Here is a 10350-nt window from a genome sequence, read left to right on the forward strand (position 1 = left end):
AGAGATTGCGTTAATAAATGGCAAATCTGGGAAGGTTTTGCAAAGCCAATGAGACGAGGGAAAGGAGAAGAGGAACCACAGTATCCAAAGTGTGCAAGAGGGAACATGGGCCTTGGCTTCTCCATCTTGGGTAGGTCTGCTCCAGCATCTCTCGGGTTTTCAATGGGTGGAAAGTTAAGGCAACATCGATGGGACTTCGGATGCGTCCATCCTAAAACCAGGCCCCCAAACGAAGAGAAGGTCTCCTCATTGGGCTCAAAGCGGTCCCAGCAAGAAAAGGACTCATGCGTTGTGTGCAGAGAGAGAGCACAAGGCACCGGATTTGCAAGCAGATTCCGTTCCTTACAAACCGGGCAAGGGCTATAATTTGGAATTCGGCAAGGGACACGAGGCCCATGCCATCATCCCCCAGCCCCTATCCCGATCCCGATCCTGATCCATTTTGATTTCTCTCCCTCGCCCTCCTTTTACATATTTCAACCGAGAATGGGAAAGAATGGCATTGTTGAGACTTGCGGCAGGCAAACTCTCGGTTGCATTTTTTAAACAGAAAAAGAAACAAACACATTTCTTCCATCATCCATTCATCCTCGCAAAACGCTGTGGCAATGGTGTTTTGCCGGCTCAAAAGAAATATTCTCAGGGGTTTTAAAGAAGATCTTGTAACGTTCCCAGACTGGCAAACGGCCACAAAATTACACACAAATGGCTGTGGTAACACAAACGGAGAAAGTAGTTCCTCTAACCTTCAGAGATTTTACCACACACACAGAGGAGAGATATAAAAATATTATTATTTCTTATTATATTAAATGTGTACTATACTATTATATAGAAAAATATCTAGTTTAGAGAGACTATAGTGTTACACACATGAGAGAGTGCGAGGAGAGATTTAGACAGCTGATTAACAAACGGAATCTGCAAGAAATTTGTATTTTATTAGTACAAAAACTGCGTCCTTCTGGGAACAAACGTGTTGGAAGTCCCGTTGGTGGTTGGTTTTGTACGGTACATGTATTACACACCACCAAATACAACACACCCACACACACAGAGTATAATAATATATATTTCTCCAGGGTAAAATTTAGTTTATTTAGCCATTCTTTCATTGCTTAGGGCTTGGATTCCCCCCCTGCCTTTTTCTCTGTGTTGTGTGCCTTCTCCGTGATTTCATAGGCTTTTTTAAAGGACAGGGATCCTCAGCGCTGTGGTTTTGCCAAGTTCCTTCCTCGGAAAATACACTTTATAGCACCTGATATTCGTTGACGATTTCCCATCCGAGCCCTAACCAGGGCTGGCCCTGCTAGCTCCCAAGATCAGACAGGATCTGGCCCTTTAGGGTACGAAGCCTTTGTCTGGGCATTAGTAGCCCCACATTTTCCAAATAAGCAATCGATATTATATAAGATGTCGGCCTTAGAACAAGGAGGAAACCGCATCGCCAGCCCAAATCTGGAAAATCTGGCTCCATTTCCGCAGGAGCCAGATTTTTCCAGTGTGAGGCTGGCGAGATGCGGTTTCCTCCTTGTTTCTAAGGCCGACCATGCCTCACTTCCTTGGATGCTCTCTGACTCTGGGGATAGAGAGAGGTGCTCAGGTAAAGATAATAGAAAATAAAATAAAAAAAATAAACAAAAAATAAAAAAAAAAATAACAATTAAATAAACTATAAAAATCTCGGTTCCGAACAAAAACAGGGAGGGGAGGTTTTTTCACCTCAAAGATGCGAGTAATTATTGTATTGTATTGTATTGTATTTGGGGGATTTGTATCCCAAATGGGATCAAGGCGGCCGGAGTCCATTTCTGCGCCGGGGAAGTGTCACCCTCAGGGCCCAAAGGCCCCAGATCCTGCCTGATTTTGGAAGCTAAGCAGATTCAGGACTGGTTGTGCCTTGGTGGGGAAACCGCCAAGGAGAGAAAAAACACACCACATCAGGCTCTATTCAGAAAAGAGGAACGGCCAAACCACCTTGGAGGGTTTCCTTGCCTAAGTAAACCTCTATGAGATCCATAAATCTGAAGGCCACCCTAAGGAAAGGAATAGAAACAAGCCTGGCTGGTTGGTGTCAAGCCCCATCCAACAAAGCCTTTGAGCCGCAGACTAAAAAAAAAAAACAACGACACAAGCATTGCCAAATCCTGTTGTTGTGAGTTCATCTGCACTTCCTCCCATCCTTTGGAGGGGCTGAATTGATTTCACGTCCGAATTGGGAGGTTTGTGTTGATATTTTATTTAATTTTATTTAATTTTGCAAACTTTTTCGAGAGAAAGAACAATTTGCAAGCAGGTTGTGGATGGAGAGGAAAAAGAGAGATCAGGCTGAAGATTTCCTGAAGATGAAATGGAATTGGAGCCAAGTGGAAGAGGAGCGAAATTAGATGTTATTCCTCGCTTTCTGCTCTCTTTGCTCCATTCACAAAGAAAAAAGGGAGATGCCCCAGCTCTAAGCAAACGCCTCTGTTTCGTCCATCTTGGCCCAGAAGAAAAAGCGCCAAGGCATTGTTTGCTTTGGGGAGGCAAAACGCGAATAAATAACTAATAATAATCGATTAAAAGGACAATAATTGGGTCTGTGTGTTCTGGAAGCCGCCTTGGGTCCCGTCCTGGAAGAAAGGCGGCCCTTCTAAAGAAATGAAATGAAACTAGGGGGGAAAAGCACAACCATCGCGGAGGGGAAACTAGAAAAAAAAAAAGGCCAATCAAGAGTGGGGGGCTGCTGGGGTGGCTGTTTGGAAGCCCGCCGGGGGTTTGGGTCCCATGGCCGGTCGTGTAGAGACAAAGGGCGACGTATAAAGTAAAATGAAAGTAAAGAGAAAAAACACAAGGAGGGCTAAGTATAATGAAGATAGATAGAAGGAAGTACGAATAAGAATATCATAGATAATTTATTGCCCTTTGTGAGGGTAAAAATTTTGGTGTTTAGAAAAAATAAAAGGGACAATTACTTTGGGTTGTTGTCTATGGAAAGCCGCCCTTGGGAGAAACGGCGGTTTATAAATAAAATGAAATAAAAAAGCACAATTCATTGTTTGGAGATAAACTCCAGGAAGAACATCTTCTCCCAGTTCTTTCTGCAGAAATAATCCAGGTTGACACCGCTTTGGCTGCCATGGCTCCATCATGCTATGGAATCCTGGGAATTATAGTTTAGCTTAGCCTTCGCTGTCGGAGATCGATGGTGCCAAAACAAAATACAGTTGCCACAACTCCGTATCAAGCAGCCATGGCAGTTAAAGCGGTGTCAAACTGGATTATTTCTGCAGTGCGGACGCAGCCCTGGAGAGAAAGGATGTGAACTCAATAGGCTGCAACTCTGCTACTACTACTACTACTACTACTAGGAAATAGGACTATACAACCTGCATAGGCAAGGGTCGGATTGCTGGGCTTCTGTCCTACTGATAGTAGGAAAACAACTCTCTGGAAGGAGGTCAAGGAAGTAGGAGAGTGACTTTCAAAGCCCCAGATGGCTCTGGATCCAAATATTACATCTCACTATCTAGAGAGCTATTGCAGTATCCTGGTTTGAGGTCTGGGCTCAAAGGGACCAGGGTTCAAATCTCAGCCACGGAAACCCAACCGGCCACACACTCCAAGCCCCAGAAAAACCCCAGCCTTAGGGTTGCCCTTTGCTGGAAACCACTTGAAGCCACACAACCGCAACGGTGGGGCTTCGTTAGTGGGACTGTGTAGCGGCCTGAGTGTTGGACTGGGACCCTGGCAGACCAAGGTTCAAATCCCTGCTCAGCCATGGAAATCCTTAAGACCCTCTCTGAAGAAACTTGCTAACAATAATCTGCATCTTCCCTTTCATTGACACGAGAGAAGGTGGTGGACCCTCTGTTTCCTTACGTTGGGGGGGGGGGAAGATTAATATATCAATTGGGGATGAAGAAATGGGCTTTGTGGTGGTGGCTCCCCTCAAGCTCAATTGGCTTCACCTCAGCCTTTGGGGACCCATGGAGAAAAGAGAACACTGCTCTTTTGTGACTCTCAGGTTTGTGGTCTTGCCCTGTCTGAAGGGTTTAAATGGGTTGACACGGGTTTCCAAGCGCTGGGATCGTTGGTGGTTGGAAAAGGAAAGAGAACTTTGCCTCCAGCTCTGAGATATATATCTCTATCTATCTATCTAGATAGAAATATATCTATATCTATATCTATATCTATATCTATCTATCTAGATATAGATATCTATATCCATAGATATAGATATATTGTTGCTATTGTTATATTGTGTGCCTCCAAATCGTTTGCTATTTATGACAACGCTAAAGTCGTCATAATATCTGAATAGATAGATAGATAGATAGATAGATAGATAGACAGATGTAACTATCTATATATCTTTATCTATAACTAGATATAGATCTATAGATCTCTATATGTATATCATCTATAGCTATAAATATAGATATATTGTTGCTGTTGTTGTTGCGTGGCTCCAAGCCATTTGCGACTATAGACGTGGTGTGTGTGTGTGTGTGTGTGTGTGTGTGTATGATAATATATGGATAGATAGAGAGGTAGATAGATATAAATATCTATTTATCTATATATCTATAACTAGATATCTATAGATATACATATGGATATGTTGTTGTTGTTGTGTGCCTCCAAGTTTGCGACTTGTGGCGACCCTATCCTGGGATTACCTTTGTTTGTAATCCGCCTTGATTCCGCAAGGAAAATGCGGAATATAAATAAATTATATTATTTTTATTTGTATTTATTTATTTATTTCTCTTGGCAAGATTGGTTCAGAAGAGGTTTGCCCTTGCCTCTCCCTTGAGGCTGAGAGAGTGTGACTTGCCTGGAATACAGGGGAGGCGCTTTAAAAATACACAGGGGCTGTGCTTTAACAACGACAACGAAGCAAACCGGGTGGAGGGATGCTTAACTCAGTTGGGTCCTTTGGTTACGTTCCCGTTTCTTATTTATTTCCCTTTCCTTTGTTTCACAGCTTTGTTTTATTTTGATCTATGTATTCCATTCCTATGTCGCCTTTCTCCCAGAAGGGACCCAAGGCGGCGTACAGACCAAAACAACAACAACATTTTTTTAAAAATTACAACAAAATTTCAAACAGTCAGAACCATCCCAACACAGTATAAAAATACATTAAAATACACAGAAGGGAAAATACTGCCTTCCCCAAATTCACCCATCAACCTTCTCCTTCTAAAACTCCCAGCCTTTCCAATTCGGAAACCTGAAGGACAGAATAAATCTGTCAAAGGGACCCCCCCCTCCCCAAAAATAAACTAAATCTGAAGGACGTTTCTGTAGGCTATAGACCTATTTAAATAAATAATAAATAAATAATTAATGGCAAAGGGCGTTTCAACGTCCCTGCCATTTTCCCATGTCCCCCAGGAAAGGGAATGTAGTATCAAAGGGCTGTGTTTTTTTTCCTGGAGGGGGCAATCCGAATCCAATGTAAACCCCAATCCGATCTCTATCCATCCCACTCCTTTTTTAATTTTTATTTTCTTTGATTAGGGAGGGAAGGGAGAAGAGAAGAGGCATTTATTTCTTTTGTCACCCCATCTTTTTCCCTTCAAGGGTTTGCAAAGGAGAGGAGGGAAAGGTCTGGGGATCGTGGAGGGGGGCAAAATGGTACTAAAAAACCAACAAAACCAATGGTCCCCCCAAAAAACCCTCCTCCTCTCAGTTCCTCCAAGCAGCTTCGCTGTCCATGGTATTGATGCGACTTTCCAGCCTAAAAAGACTGGGGAAGACAAGGCAGGTCAGACCCAATAATCTGGATTTTTTTGCTCTTTTCTTTCCTCTCTTCCTTTCCTCCCTCTCATTTCCTTTGTTTTTCTTAAATACAAAATAACTCACTGGATACCCACGCTGAGCATCCCTTTTTGTGTGCCTTCAAGTCCTTTCGGTTTATGGCCATCCTAAAGTTGTCATGGGGTTTCCTTGTCTTCAGAAGGGGTTTGGCCATGAGGCTGAGAGAGTGTGACTTCCCCCAAAACCATGCCTGGACTGGAACCCTGGCCTCCAGAGTCCTCTCTTTATCCATAACCAAGATGCAAAGGCTTTTTGCAGCACCTTGGAGACTCACTGAAGGAAAGAAATTGGCAGCAGGAGCTTTCCTAAGCTTCAGTTTGCTTCCTCAGATGCATCTCAAGTCTAGGAAAGCTCATGCTCCCAGGTTTTTTTTTTTCATTCAAACCAAAATCCACCCAACAGTGATGCCTTTATTGGCCAACCGAAATGCATAAAGTTTTTTGCTGCAAGCTTTCGAAGCTCCACTGGCTTCTTCATCAGGCCAGATGTGACATACCAAGCTGGAGGGAAAATTAGACATGTTAGTAAGATTTTGTTGTCTCTGTCCTTAGTTAAGATGGCATGGGGAGGGTATCTTTTTCAGTTTAGTCTCAAAGGTGCTGCAAAAAGCCCTTTGCCATACTGATTTCTCAGAGTCACCACCTTTCAATTCTATCCATAACCAAGTTCTCTAACAAAATCCCATATATATATATATATATATATATATATATATATATATATATCCCGAATTCCTCAATCAAAGGAATTCATAAGAATTTTTATCCACAATCCCCTTCTCTCTCTTTCCAAAGAAAAGGGAGGCATTCATAGTAAGAAGGAGCCCAAAATGAGAAATCTCCTTCAAAACTCGGTGTCTTGTGTGTGTGTGAAGGTGAAACGAGTTACAAGTGGTGGATGCACTTCTTTGAGGTTCCTGGCCTCCTTCCTACCTTTTTCTTTCCTCAGCCTCTATTGTATGGCCTCCGGGGTAGGGACCTGTAGTAAAAAGTAATGTAAAACTCACTCTGTAATTTAATGCGCACCTTGCATACCATGTTGGCTGGGCTGCATTGTTGTTGCTGTTGTTGTTGATAGAATCATAGCATCCTAGAGTTGGAAGGGACCCCAAGGGCCATCCAGTCCAACCCTCTGCCATGCAGGAACTCACCACCAAAGCACCCCGACAAATGGCCATCCAGCTTCTGTTGCATGCCTTCAGGTCATTTTGGACTTATGGCGACTCTAAGGCAAACCTATTGAAGGTTTTTCGTGGCAATGTTTGCTCAGAGGGGCTTCGCCTTCACCTCCCTCTGAGGCTGAGAGAGTGTGACTCACCCAAGCTCACCCAGTGAGCTGGGATTTGAACCTCGATCTCCCAGTGTCCTAGTCCAATGCTCAAACCACTCTACCATGCTTGTCTCTCCAGGGCCACATAGGCAGCAGCAAGGGCCCCAAGGACAAAGAAGAACCCTGCCTTAAATTTGATCTCTAAAATGAGGCTAAAAGCAGTTTAGTTTGACCAGATCATGAATCTAGGCCCAGCCTAACTTTCCTCTAGGCCTGTCTACAAAACAAACAAGCTTCATATCGCCCACCTCGGAAGGATGCAAGCCTGAGTCGAGCTAGAGCCCTTTTGCTGGTCTTGAACTCGCAACCTTATGGTTTTGAGTGAGTGGCTGCAGTACAGGCATTTAACCACTGCGCCACCAGGGCTCTACAACATAGGCCTGGTTTGGATTGTGAGTGCTAACTTTGTGGTTGTGTGCCTTCAAGTAATTTCTGACTTATGGCAACCCTAAGGCAAGCCTATGGTGGGGTTTTCTTGGCATGTTTCTTCAGAAGGTCTTTGCTGTTGCCATCTTCTGAGGCTGAGAGAGTGTGACTCGCCCAAGGTCACCCAGTGGCTTTCCATGGCTGAGTCAGGATTCGAACCCTGGTCTCCAGAGTCCTAGCCAAAGGCTCAAACCACACCACCACACCCTGGATTTCTAAGTAGGGTGGCCCTATGGGATATTTGGAGAAAGCAACATTTATGAAAGGCTCCATGTGTCAATGCACCTACTCTATACTGAGATCCTTTAATCTTGATTAGAAAAGACTGTGTGGATCAATTTTAGGCCAAGGTGGATGGATCTGGGATGGTGACCAACAGGTTTTATAAATACCATCTTTAAGCAGGCTTAATAAATTAATAAGTCAATAAATACCATATTAAGCAGGCTTACTAAATACCATATTCTTAAGAGATACCATCAAATGCCAACAATGAATCAGAAAGGAAAGCAAGGGCTTAACTTAGCCAAACCAGGCCTAGAATTGGCTGCTTCCAGCTGCATATGAGAACATTTTGGACCAAAAGGGCATGTGGGAAATGCATATGAAAATGCTGATGGACCTGGGCCACCCAGTACACCCAGTACACATGGTTTCATGTGATTTTCTATTCTAGTCCATTAATTTATTTTATTTTTTAAATAATTCAATTTCATGTTAAGGAGCCCAAATGACTGCTCAGTTTTCTTAAACCTAACAGCCCATCAGCTTCACCTAAGGTCACTCTGGATTTTTTCTGAGTTTCACTCCTCTGTGCTTTAAGGCCAATTGCATTTCTTAAAGAATGCATTTAAAAAAGTAACCATTTTCTTTCTCTCAGATAGAAGAAGAGGAGCCAATGGATCTGAAGACCGCCTTTCTTTCTTTCTTTCTTTCTTTCTTTCTTTCTTTCTTTCTCTCTCTCTCCTCTCTCCCCCCTCCCCCATCCTACCACCCACTGTTCCCCAGACAAAGAGATGGTAAAACGTGCGAATTTCGCCCCTCCTGCAAAGGCTGGCCCAAATCTATAGGAGTGGACAACCCCCCCCCCCCATCAGCCTCATAAAATCCAGCTACTGGGAACCACACACTAACACAACCCCCCCCCACACACACACACGCACACACTCACACACAGATTGAAGTGAAGCAAAAAAATCCCTCCAACTGGTTAAGAAAACCAAAACCACAATTTAATTTTTTGAAAAAATGGAAAACAGAAACTCCTCTTTCATTCTGTAGATGAGCAAATCTCCCTTTTCTTTACTTCTATTCAACCTCCCCTTCCCCAAATGCAATTCTGGGTATTGTTCAAGTTAAAAATGAGGCACTTTCCTTTATCTCAGTGGCTACTCTGTGCTTTCTAACAAGAACTTTCTGTCTGTTTGAGCACTATTTTAACTATCTATCTATCTATCTATCTATCTATCATGTGCAAACAGAGGGGGGGGCAATAAAAATCTATTCAGGAATGAGCACATGTGTTCACAGTCCCCTATATCACAATATGCACACACTACACTCACTCATGCTTGAATTTTACGCATACCCAGACTTCATTTATACCCCCCCTCTCTCTCTCACACACACACACTCTTACACACCTACACTGTGCAAAACAATCCAATAAACCCATCAATCCAGGTGGACCTTGCCTTGAAAGCCCCCCCCTCCACCCAATAATCTACCCAAAGGCAGAAAAGAATGTGGAAAGAAAGGGAAGCATAAAATCCATGTGGAATCAAGGAAGAAGAGGAGAAGAAGAAGAAATAATCATCATCACCCTCATCCACATCATCAGGGATATTTTTTTTAAAAAAAACCTTTTCTTTTCTTTTCTTTCTTTCTTTTTTGTTTTTAAATAGGATTTAGGAATGCTGCAATATTTCCAACCTCAGTAGCTCTCCAGACTTGCTGCCTTTCTCTCCTTCTCCTCCTTGGCCTCCTTAAGTTGCTGCTAGGGAGGATTTTTGTGGATTTCTTTTTTTAAGATAAAAGAAGCAAATGTTTTGCAGCTCAGCAATAAAAATCCCAACATTTCTCTCCTTATCATCACTCACCTGCTGGGGTCCACCCTATTGCCAGAGCCTCTCCCTTTCTCAATCTCTCTTGTGCGCAAAAGGAGGACTCCTTTGCCAGCCAACTGTTCCCAAGGTTCTTCTGAGTGCCTGGCCTCCCAGTCCCTTAAGAAAGGAGGTGGGCCCTTTGAAACGCATCTCCATTCAATGTAATTCATGCTGCCAGCTCCTAACGGTCCCTGGTCAGCAAATCCACACCAAGGGGAGAGGGAAGGAAAAAAGAGTGGAGGGGAAGGAAAGGGGGGTCACAGCCTCTTTCCCCACCAGCCTCACCTCCTTGTCTCACCATCACACAATAGCCACCAGCTAGCAGCTCAGCAGCTCCTTCCCAAACAGTCACCAGGCTTGAAGGAATGCCTTGTTCTCCTTGCCACTTTCCCCAGCATTCCCCCCCTCACACCTCCCCAAATCTCCACACCACACACACACAGACACACAAGCACACATTGCCTTGCCACTTACTTCTTCCTTCCCACCGGCTCCTGGTTTTTGCAAGGTTGAAAGGGCAGCATCTTCTGGGGAGGGAAAAAAGAAAGATCTCTTTTCTGCGCCCATGGACCCATCCCCAAAGAAAACTCAAAGATGCCCCTCATGTCAATGAACACAGAAATACCTGGATAAAACTGATTGGCATCAAAACACCATCACACTAGGGATACCTTTCCTGGGT

At 43.7% G+C, this 10350-nt stretch overlaps 1 long non-coding RNA gene across 1 annotated transcript in view; it reads right to left on the reverse strand.

Annotated features, from left to right (window-relative positions):
* Positions 1 to 9947, reverse strand: part of LOC121930103 — a 21892-nt gene extending 11945 nt beyond the window's left edge. Inside the window, exon 1 of the long non-coding RNA XR_006103819.1 lies at positions 9663 to 9947. This is a non-coding gene — a long non-coding RNA (uncharacterized LOC121930103). The remainder of the gene's footprint in view (positions 1 to 9662) is intronic.
* Between the last annotated feature and the right edge of the window lie 403 nt (positions 9948 to 10350).

The sequence above is a fragment of the Sceloporus undulatus genome, chromosome 4, assembly GCF_019175285.1.
Source record: "Sceloporus undulatus isolate JIND9_A2432 ecotype Alabama chromosome 4, SceUnd_v1.1, whole genome shotgun sequence".
NCBI lineage: Eukaryota > Metazoa > Chordata > Lepidosauria > Squamata > Phrynosomatidae > Sceloporus > Sceloporus undulatus.